We start from the raw sequence: 20,289 nt of genomic DNA on the forward strand, positions 1-20,289 counted from the left end.
TTTTTTTTCCCCCGTTAAAGTTTTTTTTTGGGGGAGTTTTTCCTTATCCGCTGTGAGGGTCATAAGGACAGAGGGATGTTGTATGCTGTAAAGCCCTGTGAGGCAAATTGTGATTTGTGATATTGGGCTTTATAAATAAAATTGATTGATTGATTGACAAATGGTTGGGTTTAGGCAACAAAGGAAATCACTTCGCACATCTGTTAAAACAAGACAGGTGCGTTGGAGAGAGAAGACCTAAAAATTGCAAAAGGACTCCCGCACACTGTCTGACTTGCAATATAAAATTTATTTGCGACATTTCAGTACTAGACCTTCAGGTTTTGCCTGATGAAGGTCTAGTACCGAAACGTCGCAAATAAATTTTATATTGCAAGTCAGACAGTGTGCAGGAGTCCTTTTGCAATTTTTTGGGTTTAGGCAACAAAAGGAAGTGGTTGGGTTTAGGAAAAAATAGCAGGGTTTGGCTTTAGAATCTTACATGACGTGAACACCGCTCTCTCGGGCTAAAGTCGGTATTTGTTGGACCCATCCACCACCCCTCCCACCCGCCCCACTCCGACTTTTGGCGCCTTAACTTTCGCCCTTTTCCTGCTGCATTTCCCCCTGAAGCCACCAACCGCCGTTATACTATAATGGCAACCGTCCACGTATCATGCTGACATGAAAGAACGCCTTTTTTTCATTGGTTTCTGATGCAAGTTACTGCCCAAGGGCTGGATTTTGACGACTTCGGAGCGAGACCACGCTCATTTATATCTACATAGAGCAGGTCCTCTTCCAAAGAGTCTGCCATGTTCCTCTGCAGTAGCCCAGAATGGACAAGTCAGACACTGGCTCTAGAAAGGGCCATTTGCATTTTTGCACTTTCGTGACAGCCAATGTTGTTCTCCTGCACGCTTGGTACATGGGAGAAGTTAAAATTCTGTAGCCTCATTGCTAGATGGTACGAAATCCTACTCAGTGGACTTTTAAGACTTGTTTTGTACTTCTTTTGTCCTCAAGTAGCTAAAAGGAATGATTATTCAATTTGTAAGAGAGTTTTGGAAAACAACAATTATTTCTATTTTGAACAATGGAAGCCAAATAAAGATTCAGTGTCCATGCGTCATGGGAGAGTTTGATTTGGTCCATCCGTCTTGAAAAGTTAGTTGGTCTTTCTGACTGTGTGTTAAACTGGTTCAAAGCTCACTTTAAAGAGAGGAAGTTTTATGTCAGTCTTGGAGTGTCTGAGAAACATGACCTCTGTTTTGGGGTTGCACAAGGGAGCTGCCTTGGTCCACTATTATTCTCACTTTACATGCTGCCACTTGGTGACATCATCAGAGAACACAATGTTTGTTTCCGTAGTTACGCAGATGACACGCAACTGTACATCTCTGCTGAACCAAACGATGCTGCAGCCATAAACTCCATTACTACCCGGTGACAAGTCTTGGTGTGATCCTAGATTCAAATCTAAGTTTCGAGTATCACATTAACAAGGTGATGAAAACATAATTTTCCCCCCTCAGAAACATAGCTAAGGTACGACCATTTCTAAATGAAAAAGATGCAGAGAAACTGATACATGCCTTTTTTCAAGCTGACCTGACTACTGTGACGCACTTTTTACTGGCCACCCAAAAAACACCTCTGAGAGACTTCAGCTCATTCAAAAATCTGTAGCTCAGCCAGGGCTCGACAGTGCGAGCGTTTCACTCGCATTTGCGACTAAAAATAGGTGTGTGCGAACTGTAAAAAATATTTAGGGGCACATGTGCGCATAAAAAAACAGCCGAGGCAGCCTATATTTTAGAGAAACTCCAGCCGCCTTCGCTCTTCCCTCTTCCCCGTGTGACAAGGTTATGGGCGGTTTCCAAGCCACTGTCGGCACAGTGAAAAGTCCCACTGTCGGCAGCGTGGAAATAAGTCAAAGTGTGGAGGAAGCGGCGGACCTACGTACGGGGAAGCCTGCTCCGTTCTCCCTGCAGTTAGGGACCGTTCGCGGCGGGTGCCGCCAGCCTGCACTCGAATTTAATTTTTTTTTATTTCACCGCAACGCGCTGTGACGACACCTCGGCGCCGCGCGTCCAATAGCAGAGAAGAGCCTGAAGTAAACCCGAAAGCGGTCACCATGGAGCTGTAGCTCCTGAACGAGCCTGCACTCCCCCAAATCCTGTCCTCTGCGCCCTACCCCGCGATGGGCGCCGCAAAAGCTCTGTGTGAAAGAGGCTTAAGTCCTGCAGAGTTTCAGAGGACCTGGAGAATGTTTTAGGATAGTAATAACATTATATATTTAATCAATTTACATTGTGCCCCTAAAGTTCTTTGTGCGCTCCTTACTATTTCAACTTAGGAGCACATGTGCTCCTTGGGAAAAAAGTCAGCGTCAAGCCCTGTCAGCTATCAACCAGAACCAAGAGGGGAGAGCACATCAGGCCTGCTTTGGCTGCTCTGCACTGACTTCCTGATACATTTAGAATTGATTTTAAGGTCCTCCTCTTTGTATACAAAGCCCAGGCTGGGACTGAGCTACATTGCTAACTCCCTTGTTAACTTCCCTTGTTTGCCTTCATGAACACTGTGATCATCTGCTGCTTTTTCATTGGAGGTTCCCAGCAACAGCCTGAAGAAGATCGGGGATGCAGCCTTTGTCCATTCTGCCCCAAAGCTATGGAACAAAATACTATTTGCATGCAGTCCATTATTTATGACTATGTGAACTGTACACATAACAGGTTCACCAACTGTGCATGCTCTAATCTCTTGTTCCACTCCAGCCCAGTCCAAAACACTGCAGTTATTTAAGCTTCAGTTTTCCTTGACGTAGGCAGTAGGAGGCCACTAAATTCATCTCCCAGCCTTCCCATTTACTGCTGGGGGCTGACACAGACCCTCAACTGCACTATGAATAGAACTGCCCGCGGGTTGTTGTTGACGGAAAGTATGTCCAAGCCTTAAGGTTTATTCTTGACCTTGAAAAGAGCAATTTGACAAACAATATTATTTAAAGAACCACTTTGTCCATTTAATAAAAAAGTGCATCTGCTTACTTTTTCCAGATCTCTCAACTCCATACGCTGATAAAGACAGTGAGACGCAATTAAAATGTCTGGAAAAGGCTAACGAGTGGACCTTGAGTTAAGAATATTTTCTTCAAAGAAATACCTTGCTGTTGATTTAGAGATGTTTTTAATTGCTGTTGAAGCATAAAAAGCATCTTCAACTGCTTCACCAACTTTTTTGATGTGATGACATTGCAATATTTCGTTAAAAAAATTCCTTGCAAAGGACTAAACTAAACTAAACTAAACTAAACATATTCATACAAGCCATTCTGAGCCACCACTGCAACTGAAAAAAAAAATCCCATTGGTACTCAGTATATTACTTCTAATGATAACTTGAAATCAGGTTTGTGCAGTACTGTATACTCATTGTTAACTTCCATTGTTAAGTCTCAGTGAAATGGAAGTTAGAGTGTCTTGAGTTTTAATATCGTGACATATTCCCCATTGAAACGTAATTTTTGAGCGGTGTACAGTCACAAAATCCTTCACATTTGTCTGGAGTGCTATAAAGTGGGCGGACCTATAGTTTAGCATGATATGAAGCTTAAGTGGAGTGTTGGCTTCACGCACACGTCCTTCACTATTAGATCAGAAGGAGAACGAGGGTGTGATGAATGAATTAGACCTTGCCAACACTTTTTGAAAATGAAGCTCTAGCAAAAGTTCAGTCAGGAAGACAATATAATTAATGCTCAGGTTGTAAGTTTCTTTCTCACCCTGCCATTCACTCCTTGAACGTATGCTCACTCACTATCTCAAGGTGTCATTGTCTGGGTAGGGCAATTGAGTCATCGCCTGATTCACAATCAACCAATACCACAGCGACACACCTTCTCTGTCAGCCTACCGTCTTACTGTTCTCATTTTAAATATGGTTCTTTCTCTTTCCTGCTGCTGTCGTGCGTGCCCTCCACCTCCCCATCACCACCCAGTCTTCACGGACTCATCAGCCTCATACGCCTCAGCAGTCAGCAGCCAGAGAGTCAGCAGCCACCACCACCACCAGTGTCTGTGGACTCCATGGGGGGATTTATCCTGCTGCCGCTCAGATGTCCCTCGATAACAAAATATCTCCCTCTGGTGTCCAAGGGCCAAAGACTTGTGTTAAATCTTAATCAGCACAAATCATCTGTCAATCTGTACACTCATATTCTGTATTAAATATTGTCTTTTCTCATTTCTCTGTCTCTCCTGATTGAAATGAAAACAAAGGTTGTGACCGGTGTGGCTAGCTTGCCTTGGATGAACTTTTATTGTTACCCCTGGTGCAGGATGAGTCATCAAACATTTGAGACCATTTAACATGTTTTTTACAGAAAGAGAAAAGAAAGAAAAGATTTTTTTTAACATATATTCAGCATATAATAAGACATGAATGATCAGTTACCACAGGGACATGGAATTAAAACTGGGAAATTGTATTTTTCATCTCACTTGCTCTCTAATGAACCTGAAACAGTCTGTTTTAGTAGTGGTGGGACTGAAGAATTGTAAACTTAATGACTTCTGGTCCAACAGAATAACCTTTGGTTAAGAAAAGTCATCAAAGTGCTCCATAGAAGTAAAACTTTCCCCATCAGCTCTGTTTAAGTAAAGAATCCACACTCGCACACTAGATGGGGAATAACATTTCACTCAGTGAAACAGTAGACTGTGTGTGTGTGTGTGTGTTTGAGTGTGTGCATGTCTGTGCATGAGAGACTGTAAATTATGAGGCCAAAAAGGTTGAAAATGACAAAGGTTAATGAAGCGTATATGTGCCAGCTGGAGGACATTTAAGATATGTGTAAGGAATACTTGAGTTAATTCAGTCGACGCAGTACCGTAAATACTCCAAGATAGAATATTAATGAAATTAAGCTTCATACTTTCCATCTCACACAGTCACCCAGTAATTGGATTGTGACTTCTCTCTATAAATCTATGCCTAATTTCCCACAATACCCTGCAATAAATAGATTTTTTTTTTGTTGTTGCTGTCAGATTTTCAGCGTGTTCAGATTGGAAAAGCGTTCAAAAAGTGGAACAAAGAAAAGAGCCTGAGATTTAATCTCTCTGGGGCAAGTCAATTTTCAAGCTTTGCCGTGACAGCGACTTGGTTGGAGTGATTTAATACAAGTAAATAAACTGGTTTCAGCCAATTCCTGTTTATTTTGATTTCTGAGCAAAAAACAACTCATAAACAAAGACTGATCCACCTGAGGTTACAGTTTTGAACTGGGATTGACAGAGCCAGCAGGGACCCAGGAGCCAGTAGCTACCCTGTATTTAAAATCAATTTTACATGACAGAGCACAGCTAAACTGGGACAATGAGGGGGTCAAGGCCAGTTCACATTCATCCTATAATCTAAGAAGTGCCTGTGACTGTAAGTTTCCCAACTCCAGTTGAAGCACACAAGTATATTTCCTAAAACTTTTGACCAATTAAGAATCATTTGGACTGTCTTTTTATAGCCACTATAAATGTTCCATCTCTTCTCTGTTTCGGATGTTTCACGGTATACAGTAAATGTTTCTCAAAGAGCCAGCAACAGAAATACAGAAAGGGAAAAGAAATTGATTATTTGCAAAACCGCTTCTCACTTATTGATTCTCTGTGTGTGATGACGCACAATGTATGTACTGAAAGGGAGAGGATTATATTGGCGATTTTGTATAAATACTCCTCCGAGCTACAGAAGTGGCTGTGGATTATTTCACACACGTATCAGCAGGGGCTGAGGGAGAAGGAGAAGTTGTCTCTGGGTTGTACTTAAGCCAGAGGTACTGAGTCTCATAATTGAAGCCAAAGGGCAGTCAAAGGGGAGCAGGTCCAGCCAGGAGAGAGTAAAGTATTCACAAGAGGTTGATAAATGTCAGTCGTAAACATGTGCTGGACTGGCTAAAGGTCTTGACGTCTCCTGTCGTCACTGACAACCCCTTGGCCAAAATGCTACGAAGGGAGAACCCAGAGAAAAATTATGGAATCACTTCACCCACACACAAAAAATGAATTAAAAAAAAAAAAACCTTACTAACCCCTTGTGGAACAGATAGTCTCATGTTTATGTACTGTATTTTTACTGTCACTCCAATGTGGGACCAGAAAGAACCAAAGTTTCTGTATATATCTGAGACAGACAAGATGAGCTGATTGAAACACAAAGGCACACTCCCATAAAACCAGCTGTTGCGTCCGTTGCTAGCTTACAACTAACTAACTAGCACACTGGCATTGCTGCAAATAACTAGGGCTGCCCCTGACTAAGAATTTTCCTAGTCGACCAATAGTCATCATTTAAGGCCATTAGTCAACTAGTCACCTGCATGTTTAAGATATTAATTCAATTATTAAATGATATATTTTGGGCGGGGCAACACAATGGTTTGAGTTGAAGGTGTGAGAAAGAATAGTATCAGTAACATTGTTAACACTGTGCTACATTACAGAGAAATACAAAACCATACAAATGAACCTTCATTAATATAGGCCTATATTTTATCTACAAGTGCACGTCACACACTGAGCGAGCCGTCTGTTAATGACGCTGTCGGCAAAGCAGTAATGATTGTGCTAAGTGGCTAATGGGCATGTAGCTACTTCCATGTTTCAGATGATACGTCATGTTTGTAGTCGACCAATGAAGATGAGTTTACATATCACCTTGGGTTCGTCCTTCACCTTCTCAAAATGATCCCACACTTTGGATTTCCTGCCCGACATGTTATTAACTAGCCTGTGGAATAACCGCAGGTACCAGCCCTGGAAATTAACCTGACTCCTGTGTAACTGCTGAGCGTGGACACTTCCAGTGTCTGTCCTTTCAAATTAAAGTTCCACATGGTGCAGTAATATAGGTTTTAATTTATTTTGACAAGGCACAGCTCCTAATTTCACCTTTTTTTTTTTTGGCAACTAAGGGACCACTGAAATCTTGCCAACTAATGACCTTTCTTTTCGACTAACGTTTGGTCGACTATTAAGGGGCAGCCCTACAAATAACACAAGCAGCCCAAAGCCTACATTTGCGCAAGTGACACAAAGCTTACTTTGGAGTAGGTTAGAGTTAAATGGATAAAGTTTGTTTACTGCAGACTGTTCACTTCCTGTTTCCTGCCACCACTCAAAGGTTTCCTTTCATCATGACCATCTTTCCCTGGATTTGTCTCCTTTTAACCACGATAACAAATGTTCCTTAAAGTTATACTACACGGGACTGTCGATTACTGTTTGTTAAAAGGCTCGCCAGTGAAAGTGAAAGTAAAGCCAACCCCTGATTCACTCCTGTTCGACGTTTCGCCTCACTATGTATGCGTATTTTTAGCATTGTGTCTCTTGGGTGCCTGCTGCTTATGGTCTGACACCTGGTCGCTACATTTTCATAAAGCCCCAACATCACCTGAGAGCTGTGGGGGTACACACCCATAAATGTCCCCAACACAGAAAATAAGAAGAAAATCTGAAAATACAGGCAGAGGGCAGAGGCTCTGCAGAAAATTACACCACCACACACTTCTAGTGGGTCATAAGTGAGGGTACATTGTTTTTTAGGAAAACCCTGCATAGTTAAAGTAATAATTTGTTGTTGTTGCTTTGTGCAAAACAATCTTTTCCTAACCTTGACCAAGTGTGCCTTAGTTCTTAAACCTTAGTCAGATACTCAGACGTAAGGGGTAAGCAAATGTTTGTTTGTTTGTTTGTTTAAGTCACCGATGTCATTTGATAGCACATACAATAACCATACCACTGCTTTTCACTGTCACTAAAGAAAAAGGTTCACAACAACAAAGCTAATGCTATCAAACATAAGGTGAGACTGGCAGTACTACAACTGCTTTAACTGTACCCCTCAAGTAGCAGACGGGCCTCTGTGTATCCATGTGGAACCATGTTAACTCAGCAAACTGGCTGCAATGACAGCACGTACCAAATCAAATCGCTCTCCCTACTTCTTCCCACTCATGACAAACACCAGCTTTCAAACTCCATCCTGCTGCGTGGCTTTAAGTGGAGGACTAGAAAGTAAAAGGAGTTGATACACATACTCATAATCAGCTACTTATACTTTCCCCACAGTCTCATCCACTGCATCGACCGGGTGCTTTCAACTGTTTGATTCATCTTATTAAACACAACTCGTGTCTCTTGATCGGAGGCATTTAAGTCCGGGCTAATTGAACACTGCCTGACATTTTAGCTCACCTAGAACTCTGCCGGACCTGACAAACAGTTACATGTCAGTGTCCGCCTTTGGATATAATTGGGTTTCCATCTCAGCTAGTGAGCTAGCTGCCCCTTATGGTGGTGGGACTACATAAGTTGTAAGGCGTGCAAGCTGTGTGTGAAAACCAAGAGCTACAGATTCATTATGTACAAACTGAATTGAATTCATGAACAGAGAAAAGACAAACAAGACAAACAAGATATGTTTCGATAATTAACCAGCAGCATTCCCACTTTAGACATCTCGATCTGTTCTGAGCTACTGAATTAATGAATTCTTCACGGTGGTCATTAATAAGTAACACAACAGCATATGCCATTTGGTGGATGCTTTTATTCCGAAGCCTTTATGTTGTTGGAGGTGAATTCAGGTCTCTAATCCTGGCAGTGAGCATTGGGTTGTATAGCTTTCACTCCCATGCTGAGAAAGTGGGCAATGTCCCATAAAGGCGAGTAAAAGAATATTGATGGAATCCCACTGCTCACCTATTTTTATCCATCCCATCTTCTTTACAACTCCTGTTCTCTCTCCCTCTTCTGTCTCTGTGTCTCACACTCTGTCAACCTGTCTCCATCTCCCTCCATTTCTCTGTCCATCTGTATTTGTGTCTCTTGGCCTGTCTCTCTTCCTCTGTCGCTGTGTCTTCTCACGGGCTCCAGGGCGCTTGCCTCTCTGCTCGTCGCAGCCATTTGGAGATTGTGCCTTAGGGCTGACAGATGTTGCGTCCCCTCCCAGCACCCGCCTCCCCCCAACCCCCCCACCCTCCCCACCCCACCACCTCGAACGAAACCATCATCCGTTAGCTTGTCCTCGATTGCGTTACCACCGCTGTGTGCGTGGCGTTCCAGCCAGCAAAGCATGGCTGATTTACTGTGATTCATTTGGCATGCATTGTGTCCTTAAAAAGCCGGTGGACAAAGAGACACTTCACTTCCCTTTTCCCTGTTTTATCCTTCTGCAATCTGCAGTTACAAGATGTGGTGATATCAGTATTTAACTCTTGCACCAGGTGGTATTGCTCCAGGTACGTCTGGTGTAAGCAAGCATGGCTCATTATGACGTAATTACGTGTCTTGACCTGTTTAATCAGGAACAGCTCCATAATTTTGCTGTTGGCTAGTTTAAGCAGCGTTTTGAGATAAAAATAAATACAAAGTCACAAAGAAATATTTCTTTTGCATTCTACCTTTTGTGAAATATATTTTCCATAAATAAGCTGCAACTCTTATCTTGATGCCTTTACTTTCTTTTTAGCTGTCATTGATATTGCAGTGCAATTGTTCAGTTATATACAGCAGCATGCAACAGTTTGGTCAAATTTTTTTTTACTGTGATTGGTTAAGTAAGTAACTAAAACTGAAAGGGCCTGAAGCAAAAGTTTGGGCACCCTGCATGGTCAGTATTTAGCAGTGCCCCCTTTGGCAAGTATCACAGCTGCTTAACGCTTTTTGTAACCAGCTCAGAGTCTTCCTGTTCTTGTTTGGGGGATTTTCACCCATTCTTCTTTACAAAAGGCTTCTAGCTCTGTGAGATTCTTGGGCCGTCTTGCATGCCCTGCTCTTTTGAGGTCTCTCCACAGATTGTTAATGATGTTTAGGTCGGAGGACTGTGAGGGTCATGGCAAAACCTTCAGCTGGCGCCTCTTGAGGCAGTCCGTTGTGGATTTCAAGGTGTGTTTAGGATCATTGTCCTGTTGTAGAAGCCATCGTCTCTTCATCTTCAGCTTTTTTACAGATGGTGTGATGTTTACTTCCAAAATTTTCTTGCATTTAACTGAACCCATTCTTCCCTCTACCTGTGAAATGTTCCCCGTACCACTGGCTACAACACAAGCCCAAAGCATGATTGATCCACCCCCATTTTGAACAGTTGGACAGGTATCCTTTTTCTCCAATCATACTTTTGCTCATTGCATCCAAAAAGTTCTAGTCTAACTTCTTCACTCCACAGGACTTGTTTCCATAAAGCATCAGGCGTGTTTAGATGTTCCTTTGCAAACTTCTGACTCTGAATTTTGCAGTGAGGACACAGGAAAGGTTTTCTTCTGATGACTCTTCCATGAAGGTCATGTTTGTACAGGTGTCACTGCACAGTAGAACAGTGCACCAACACTCAAGAGTCTGATAAATCTTTCTGCCAGTCTTTTGCAGTCAAATGGGAGTTTTGATTTGCCTTTCTAACAATCCTATGAGCAGCTCTCTCGGAAAGTTTCTTGGTCATCCAAAACCCCAACTTGACCTCCACAGTTCCTGTAAACTGCCATTTCCGAATTACACTATGCACTGAGGAAACAGCTACCTGAAAACACTTTATTATCTTCTTGTGGGCATCAGTCATTTTAGTTTTCAGAGTGCCAAATTGTCATTTGGGGGGTGAAGTATTCCTTTAAAAGTGCTCAGCTGGCAAAATGTGGTTTTACTTTTATTGTGAAGGAGCCACAGGCAACACAGCATCATTTTCAGTTACCACCGATCGCAAATGCTTCTATAAATATTTTTGGCATTTAGTTGACATTGCGTGTTTTAAACATTAAATCAATTCAATAGCATGTTTTTTTTTTTTTTGTATAAAATATCCAAGCAAAAGCAAGTATTGTAACCCCGTCTAATTCAATTGAAAAAAGCATGAAGTGTGAGGAGAGGTGTTGTGACGATACCATCATCCGATTCTTCTGTTGTTCTCTCAGTGAATATATATGAAGCCTAACCCTCCTGTATTGTGTCACTCATTGCTGCTGCATAGAAAGCCATAAATATAATATAATGTTCAGTATTTATGTATGAAATCCCTCTAAGTATTTGCATCATACTGTATATGTGTCTGTGGACACTTTTTTTCTGATAGTTTATGAATTCTGTTTGTCTTTCTGCAAGACTTTTTTGTCATTGCCATTTTGAGGACAGTTCGAAGATATGAAATATTAAAGTTCACTTTTAAGTCTGAGCTTGTATCCAAAAGTGAGACAATAAACAAAAGTCTTTGAAGCTCAACAGTGGGAGAGTCTCATCTGAGGTGAATTCATATTCCGCCCACCTGCCTGTTGTTGCCGTCTGAGCCGCACAAGGCCGTAATTGTTTGTGAACGCCACGCATGCAAACACATGCGTGCACACATGCAGACGAGGAGGCAGACACACACAAATACAATCGAGGCCTTCGCCGCGAAAACACTCGAGCATAGTGATTGTTGTTTTAGTCAATACATTCATGAGAAAAAGCGGTTATGTATTCCTTAAAGAGAACTCACAGACTGAGTGTAAAGTAGCAGAGACTGAATCCATCTGTCACTCATACGCTTCCTCTGGAAAATTCCTCTTTGTTTTCAAACCATTAGAGGCATTACCCATTTGTATGAGACTGTCAGTTTTTTTTTACCCGCACTCACCATCCCCAGCCATTTACTGTAATAATGTGCTCTCACACAAAATCTCAGGCTAAAACCCTACATCATTTCCCCTAATGTGTACTCGAGATGCGCTCTCTCATGTACGGGCTCAGTATGAAGCCACAATATGAAAATTGATGTAATTGCTGTGTTGTCAGACTGTTTTCTCCATGGGTGACCCCTGGGCCATCTCTCTACTTTTTTGCTTTGTCACTCGTTTTTTCCTCTTCCTCTCCCCTCTCCACTCTTCCATGCTCACTTGCTCTCTGTCAGTTTATTTGCTGTCTCTTTTCCCCCCTCTCGTATCTACCACTCGCTTTCCCTCTTTCACTTTCCGTGCCGTTTCTCTACCTCCCTCTCCGTCCTCCAGTGCTTTACTCCCTCTATCCCCCCGCAGCCACAGAGGCCTGATTTACTTCCACTACTTGCTGAAGAGAGGGGCTTTTGTCTGCCACCAGCAGCAGTCACATGGCGCCATGCCGGGGGTGACAGCGAGAGTGACGAACCTGCAGTCTCTGCTACCCTCCCTCACAAACATGCGAGCGTGTGCTTTGAATTAACTGCATGTGGGTTGGGAGAACAGAGTGTGTGAGTGTGTGTGTGTGTGTGTGTGTGTGTGTGTGTGTGTGTCTGTTTGAGAGTGAGAAAGTTTCTCCATCCATGTTTGGTCTGTTTTCTCTATATTAGTTTACTGTGTTTGATTTTAGCCACACTACGGTGACAATCATCTTCCATCATACAGACTGTTGGTCTCACATATCTCAACAACTGTTAGATGGATTGCCATTAGACTGGCTGCACACATTCATTGTCCACGTGAGATTAAATGCCTTTATATTTGATGATCTCCTGACTTTTTCATATAGCACCACAGTCGAAAATGTTCACTTTAGTTGATGACAGGATTCCTCTAAACTACTTCTTGTCAGCCTCAGCTGTACTTGGAGTTTTTTAATCTTGAAGGTGCGGACCTTTCCAGTCACATCTCCCTCAGCTCCTCTAAATTGGTGCTAAATGTATGCAAATTTCTGTTCTTATGTCTATTTTACAAACATTGCTTGTGCTTTTTGTGATTGCTGTTGGACAGTGATGGTATATGACGACGGGTCACTCATCAGGATAGGAAAATCAACTCATCACTCTCCTCCTGCCGACTGTGTTACCCGTTAGGTCAAGGTTTTCAAACGTAAACATCAGTAAACATCAAGGAAAATCGATCTAACATCGAGGAGGCACTGCGGCAAGCTTGGAGGAATGTTAACACCGGCTGCAACCATGAGGATCTTCTATGCCAAACATGGACGTCCTAGGCATTAGTAGTCCTGGGATACCAGGAACTGTAATGTCTTTTGTGTTCACCAAAACTTGGCTAAATCCTGGAACACTGGACACCACCATTCAACTAGGTGACTCATTTTCTACACTAATCTGACAGAGCAGAGGACTCCGGCAAGAAACAGAAGAAGGCATGTGCTTTCTTGTGAATAAGGACTGGTGTGACAGTTGGAATATTGAAATCCTGTCGTGTTGCTGCTTGCCATGCACCGAGAGGGGAATAATCACTCTGGATCACTGCTATATGCTGTTTAGAGTCAGCTGCAGAGTCACAGCCCACATTCAGAAGGAATGACCATGCTGCCATCCTGCTGACATCAAAATATGTAAACAAACAATGTCACATGCCCCCAGTGGCATGAGAGCTCAGGATAAAGGTCAGGCCAATCAGGGACTGTCTTACAAAAAACTATAATTATTTTTTCAACCCAAAATCATGGATTACCAGAATCATCACTGGTCTGCAGCCTGCAGTTATTAAGCAGCAGCCTACAATGTAAGAGGAAACATAAGGGAGGCAAAAGGGACTGAAGTGGACCTTGTATGACTTCATGCGACAAATAAATTAACTGACTGATTGACTGCTGCCATAGTAAGCTAACATGCTCACAGCATGCTAATATACTAAACAAAAGCATGGGAAAGTAACATACTGTTTTAACTGCATTTGTAATATGTTTAGCATCATACGAGTTATTAGCTACATATGTTAAAGATACACTTTGCAGAATTGTAAGCTACTTTTTGTAAACACACTTGCCAGTGAAAGCGAATGTAGAAGCCAAGCCCAGATTCACTCTCGGTTGGTGTTTCGCCTAGCTATATTCACACTTTTATTTGGCTCTGTGTCTCTTAGATGCCTGCTGCTTATGGTCTAGCACCTGGTCACTACCGTTTATAAAGCCGCGACCTCACCTGAGCGCTGTGGGGGTACACGCCCATAAGTGTCCCAAATACAGAAAATGAGAAGAAAATTAGAAAATACAGGTCTCTACAGAAAAACATAAGTGTGACTACTTCTGTATGAGTCTATATATTATTTTTTTTCCTGCATATGCACATACACATGCACATGCAAACTGTGCTAACTAAATAACAGTAAAAATTACGTGCCATCACCATGCTAATGAGATAATTGTTAATGAAGCATTATCATATGGGAAGACTCAAGAGATGGTAAAAGATTACCATGTTTAGCAAGCATTCACATTGGACTGCAGAGTTTGTTCATGTGAGGGTTTAAAAAATACTGTGCATTGACATTTAATGCCCTGTTCAGGACAAAGATTTGCAACGACACGAGTTAAACGCACAACTACTTGCAATACGCCATTCTGCAACGTTCTAAAAACCTGCCTGTTCACACCAATGCAACTAGATGAGATGTTGTATCATCTCTATGCAACAACTCTCTATAATGATTTCCAGCTTTTCAGGCTTATTTTGTGGCTGAATATAATTTGTAGCTTCTTAAAATATGACTGAGGATATTGATAGTGAGATACTGGCTACAGTTGCATTTATAGTAGTGATGAAATGGCGAAAAACATAAAACAATCATCAGTTGTACTGTATTCGTAATAAATACGCCATAATAATATAAGAAAGCAGCGCCAATTAGTTAATCAATGAGAATGTGTGTGTGTGGGGGCTAACACATACAGCAGGCACCAGCAGCAGCGATTCACCGTCCAACACTGGTACACCGTGAGGATGGAAGCAAAGGGCACGGCGGGAACAGAGCACCTGCCGCAACAGGCAAACAAGCCGTCTGCGGTCATTTTGATTTGCTCAGTGGATTTCACTACAAGATGATTGGTTGTAGAAACAGGTGACGTGCCTTACGTTCTAAAACTAGCCGCCAATGATTTGACGAGCTGAAATGAGGACGGCCAGTTCACACTGCTGCAACCTTTCTCTGCAACGTTCTAAAACGGCTTTGTCTCGTCAAGATTCATTGGTCTAAACAGGGCTTAACACAACTGGGGTTCAATCACCTTGAATTATGGACTCGTGAGGAATCTTTGTTTAGTTTTCAAGCAATTCGACATTACTGAGAGCTAATTCTGATATGTATTGGCGCTTTCAGAAAAAAAATCAAGTCCTAATTACAATAAAGGATGTTGATGTGACAGCATTTTACAAGTTTGACCAAACTAAAGACCAATTTAGTCTCAGTTACATTAAGGCTTAGCCTGTCAGGCACAGCTCAACATTGTTATACTCCTACCCGTCCAACAATGTAGAGCTGAGTCTGACAAGCTAAGTCCGAGACATCATAAAATGGATCGAGCATCAACACTTTTGATTTAACAACCTTTCCTCCTCTGCCACTTTCATGCCATTTGTTAATCAGACTTGTGGTAAGAGCCTGAGAATAACAAAGTTGTCTCTATTTTTCATCCATCCACTTAATTTCTTTTACTGGCATGTAATTATTATAGCCTCATGGGGCCGCTGGTGTAGCTAGACTCTTATTCTTGTTTATATTTTTTATTTTTTGGTGACGTGGGGAAACTATGAGTGTGAGAGAGGAATAAGATGCAGAGAGGGTGCGTGAACATGTGTGAGACAAAGATAATTGGAATACTTGCCTGCGTGTGAATAAAAGTGAGGGCGAAAGGAGATAGACTCGAGGATAGTAGACAGACAAAGGCAGACACTATGTGCATGCATGTATGGAGCCTGATGGTGTGTCTGACATTTTGTTTGTATCCTTGTGCGTGCGTGAGAGAATGTGTTTCTCCACCGCGTCCCCCGTCTGTGTGAAAATATATTAACAGCCCGTCAAGTTGTTTGCAGGTCTTCATCTGCTTGCTGCTCTGTGTGTTTAAACTGAGGCCTGGTGTTGTTGAGCTCGCTGGTTTCCTGGACTCCAAGGCTATTGTGCTTTCCCAGTGTCTCTGGAGTGCTGCCTCATTAGAAAAGCTTCAAAACCTCTTCATTCGGTTTTGCCAAGGTCCCACAGAACATTCGCTGTTAATCCAATCTACAAGAAATGGCAATGGAAAGCAGCAAAGACGGAATTTTCTACTTCAATGTGCCCATCTCTCGCTTTCATTCAGTTCAATAGGTGATGTTTATTGGCATGTTATAGAGGCTCCATACTTAGTCAGAAATAACAAATTAAAGTGAAGAGCCTGTTAGCTGGGATTAGCTCCAGCCTGGAACCCTCTAAAGGATAGCGGGTATAGCTAATGGATGGATCAGTGGACAATCATAACTGAGTCTGCGAGGTTTTGGTGTAGTCTCTGAGGATCAAATAGCGAGGGCCTGTTACCAGATCTTTCTGCTTTGCACAAACAAGCACGGCAAAAACAATCCATTGTTAAAAGGGACTTGAGTTTTTACTTTTTTGCTGGAACTTTAAAGACTGTCGTCACTTACGTTATTGTCTCTCCAGCTGAGTCAAACCAAGATGGATGCAACAAGTTCAAACAAGGGAAACGAGGTCCTTTGGGTCGGGGCAAAGATGTTTAGATCCACTACTGTGTTATCTGAACCCAAAATGGACAAAAGACTTAAAAACCTCTTCACTGGTTTTTGCCAGAGCTGTAATGGAACTACAGTAAATTATTCTTAAAGACCTCAGAGCGCAGAAAGTTAGTTAACACTCTCTGTTTGCTAATGTGCTGCCTCTAATTTGTTCTAAGCATACATAGAGACCTTGCCTCTGTAACCTCATCTCACTCTAAACCATCTGAGAAAACCTCTAATTAAAAACTACCTGGCTCATAATCATTGCATTGAAAACATCCCGTTCCAGGTTTACCACAGCATAGGGAAGGAGTCTTTACAGTTCACTCTCAGTGCGGGGGCATATATTTTTTCTGTGGTTTCTCCGTTTGGATCCAACCGGAGCACCGAGCCCCGGTTTGTTACTCAGGTTAAAGTGGGAAGAAGTGAGTGAAGTGGAGCCTGCGGAGGAAACACCGGGACCATCTGGATGTAATAGTCCGTGGAGATGCTGCGGTGCTCGACTGCACAGATAGGAAACCCCTCGGCTGACAGGATGTACCACTCTCTCATTTCGCTCTCTCTCACGCAGGCGCAGAGCATACGTGCCACTTGGCCGTTGGATGTAGTCTTTATAGCTTGTTCAAATGCAACTGACACAGGGCGGCGTGAGGCGATGTATGACGCAACAGTTGGCTTTCGTCGCCGCTAGTTCTTTGATGTCGGTCTGGTGTGTCAGCACCTTAAGACACGAATGCTGTTCTGACTCATAAAGTGAAGTGTTGCTGAAAAGAAACAATACGTTGTGATCACTTACGACTACTTACAACTTTTTATTGATGTGTTTAAGCATAATTAGCAGGGACCACGCTTAGCACTGTTACATCCAAAGTATTTTTCACTGCTGTAGCCACTAGTGCCCCTCCACTAATTTCAGATCCATTTTGTTCTAGAGCCGAGCCCGCGCTATTGTCATCAATGCTAGTTAGCGAGTTAGAATTAGTAGAATTCAAGCTGTTAGCTAGCCTGAGGTGGGCGCAAGCCTGGTTTTATCGTTGTTTAACTAACTTTACATCATTGTAAACTTTTACCTTTGTAGCTGAACCCAAAAAATTAAAGGATGTTTTCCATCTGTTTCATCTTTACTAGGTAACAGTTGGCGACTGAGAAAAAATAATTTAATTCAATATGCCGCTGAAAGGCTACCAGCAGCTATCGGCATCATTTAAGGTGGAATGTTTTGTATTTATATTATTATATTTTACTCAATCCATGAGCTGATACTGTGAATCAATCAACACACTTTACATGTCAATATGTATTTGTATTGGCTCTCTTGCATGACCTAGGCTTTAGAAATAATTTGATCTTTACATGCTTGAAAAAAAATTATGAATGTATAAATTTCAGCTTGATTCTGTGAACTGTGAATATTCTGTTTTCTCACTTGGAAAGTAAACAGTGCACTCTGGCAGCACAACAAAAAGGCCTAAAAACAGTGGTAGTGCTCTCATTTAACAATTAGAGGGGAAGAAAAAGCTGGCAGTTTGGCAGCACCAAGCACACACTTTTAAGACCATGGGCTCAGACTAATCACTGTAACTGGTCTTCTGCTATGTGACTTGCAGTAACATGCAACAGACCCCTCTGTCACCTACTGGCTAGGGGTTTAAGTCACAAGTTTCATCACGATACAATATTCTATTGATTCTGTGGGCAACAATAACGTATTTGCTGATATCACAAAGTCTGCGGCGATACAAGTTCGATTTGATTCAGTTCAGGGGCCTGTGATTGATATGAGATGATATCAGTAAATATCCTCTTTGTCTTTGTCTTGGCTGCTTGCCATTGTCTGCCTGGTGCCAGGACACTCACACTGTTTGAAGGTTTATGAAATGGTGACACAGACGTGCCATGGGAATGTCAAAATAAAGGCGTATCTTAAGGATGACCATATGTATCTATGTCTTCAATGTTTGCATCAGTGATATTGGATCCGTGATTACTAAAAAGATATGTGAATCCAGATTGATGTATTGTTATATTCCTACTGCTGGCAAGTACAATAATGTGCAACTGAAAATAACAAAGTGTTATTATTAGGGCTGTCAAGCAATTAAAAAATTGATCTAATTAATTACACGCTGCACAGACAAAAGAAATAAAGATACAGAACATGGCGTGCAGTGATCTGGGCAGGGAATGTGGAGAACCGCCTGATGCAGGTGTATCTTGCCCATTTGGTACTCAAGGCAGTTTCTTGTATATTGTAAAATCCATATTTATCTGTTTATTCCTCACAGACTGAGACTATATTGAGTAAGACTGCATCTTAATTCCCCCCTGATAACAACACAATGACATTCCAGCCTCCCCGTGTAGCCTCTATGTTCTGGTTCCTCTCACTATCTCAGTCTCACCGGCTGGCTCGACACATTTAACTGACCTCGGGGATGTCCCAATCACTGACAGGCCGCCTAACTTGATCAGGTGGGCGTCTGAGATTCTGAACTGAGGTGGGGCTGCATTTTCCTCTTGATTATGAGACAATAATTAACTCAGAGAAAACGACCCCTTCTGATTAGAGTCGTGTAAGGGGAGAGAGGTGAAACTGTCTAGTGAGCGGAGACAGATGGTTGTAACCATCAATTGACCCAAACCCCGGAAAATGCAGGGGCACCGCCTGATGGAATGGCTGAAAATATGAACCCATCCTTCTCTGTTTCCCCTTTTCATCTGTCTTATAATTGATTTAGTCCTGGAAAGACAGAAAGAAAAAGAGAAACTATTGCCAAGCTATTCATTTCAGAAATTGGAGAGTATTTTTCTGCTGCCAGCTAACTGCTAGGTGGAATCCACATGTTAATAAATGAACTTCTGTTCAATCCATCTTACTGACATTGCAGAAAGTGACAGAGGAAGAGACAGACATCAAAAAGAGAACGATGAGTCATGCCTGTATCTGCAGACTGTGTATCACACCAACACTGAAGAGGAAACAAGTGAAGCGCACACAGTCAAGACAATTATCAAATTCAGGAAAAGGAAATAACAAAGGAAGAACATTACCTTTCTCTTGTTGTTAGGGCTCACGTACAAATAACTGAGTATTGTCTTTGCTCCCACTTTGTCATTCAGCTTCTGGTACGTTGCTCCGTAGTCAGTTGACCTGAAATTTAATCAGAAAGGTCTGATGAACACTTGATGAATTACTTGTTGCAATTAAAAATCCCTCTCGAGAATTCACTGGGAGAGGGGAAAGAGCACTGACGTAATTAAGTCCCTTTTGTGCTCAAATCAGCAACATGAAGCCCAGCGGGAAAACAGGGGCCACATCATTAAGGTCACTGTGTGGCGACTTGCACCACTGCTGCATTTGTAATGCACACAAACAACACTCGAAACCTGATGATGACCATTATCAGTGTGGTTCGATAGAAATTATATTCTCGATTTACTTGTAACAATGCAGACTTTAACGACCCAGTTTCACACAAATAATACTACACTCGAAATACTATTATTGAAATATGAACAGGCTCCAAAATAGAACAAATAATGATTAATTCGCTACCTGCCAGGTACAATAAACACACTGTACAGAGAGTTTAAGTGCAATTCATGCAGAAATATAAACAACTTAAATACATAGAGACTAGTCCATACCCATTGGTAGCTTTGTCACCTTCTACCTATGCCAATCCTCAATGCCTATGTGCAGTTTCACATAGATTGACCACGTCAGTGAGTAGAAAAACATAGGACAGACAGAATGACTGACTGACAGAATGACACACTGACAGTTTCCATGATTATGTACAGCATACCATACCATGACTTAGTCATACCAAA

Source organism: Epinephelus moara, chromosome 5, assembly GCF_006386435.1.
Source record: "Epinephelus moara isolate mb chromosome 5, YSFRI_EMoa_1.0, whole genome shotgun sequence".
Classification (NCBI taxonomy): Eukaryota; Metazoa; Chordata; class Actinopteri; order Perciformes; family Serranidae; genus Epinephelus; species Epinephelus moara.